This window comes from Hyaena hyaena, unplaced genomic scaffold, assembly GCF_003009895.1.
Source record: "Hyaena hyaena isolate Hyena2069 unplaced genomic scaffold, ASM300989v1 scaffold_552, whole genome shotgun sequence".
Classification (NCBI taxonomy): domain Eukaryota; kingdom Metazoa; phylum Chordata; class Mammalia; order Carnivora; family Hyaenidae; genus Hyaena; species Hyaena hyaena.
Genome location: NW_024081185.1, coordinates 777,353 through 778,251, shown reverse-complemented (window position 1 = coordinate 778,251; position 899 = coordinate 777,353).

Sequence of the window (899 nt, the reverse complement as noted above, 5' to 3'; positions counted from 1 at the left end):
CACACACGCGGGAACACGGGCGCCGTCCCCCCCACACACGCGGGAACACGGGCGCCGTCCCCCCCACACACGCGGGAACACGGGCGCCGTCGGCCTGCGCGTGAGCAGCGGAGTCGGGTCTGGAACCGCCCGGCACGGCCGCGGGCTGTCATGGACTTGACTGCTCAGGACCGAGGCGCCGTCCCGGTTACCTGTGTCCACCCCGGTCCCTGGGGGGTTGTACTTTGGGTGGAGGGTATGAGGAGTGCGCCCCGTAATACCTGCAAATAGAGACTTTCCGCACTTACTCAAATTCATTTACAAACTTTCGCAAAGGCCGGAATAGAGTCCCAGCTGACGGAGCTGCGTCTTCCTTCCCTAAGTTCCCGGGATTTGAAGGGGAGTTGAAACGTCATCTAACCTGTAACCCCCGGAACAGGCCTCGGCTCTGATTACTGACTTTCGGTTACGGTGTGCACACAGCACGGACATTCAGCAACTGTACCAGCTTTGAGTTAATAACCACCTAGTCATAGGAAAAATATCTTCATCTTCACCCGGGCAGGAAACATGGCGTCTCCTGGGAACTCGTTCATGGAGAAAGTGCCTGGAAGACAGTCGTCCCGGGATGGCTGGGCTGCGGCTCCGTGGGAGCGTCCATCTCAGTGCTGACTGAAGAGCTTCTCCCCGGGAAGCCACACAAGGTGCTAGAGTTTACCGTGTGCATGAGCTTGGGGGACGGGAGGGTCACACTATGTCCCGTTCTCATTAATGTAGAGACGCAGCTGCCCCTCCCCAGACACCCCTTGAAAAGGTCCTAGATCAGATCATGCATCTGGTTCCTCTCCTTCTGTTCACAACAGTGGTGGTCACACCTACAGTCAGCTGTGGCTCTGAGTCTCCAGGGATCTAGGGAGTCC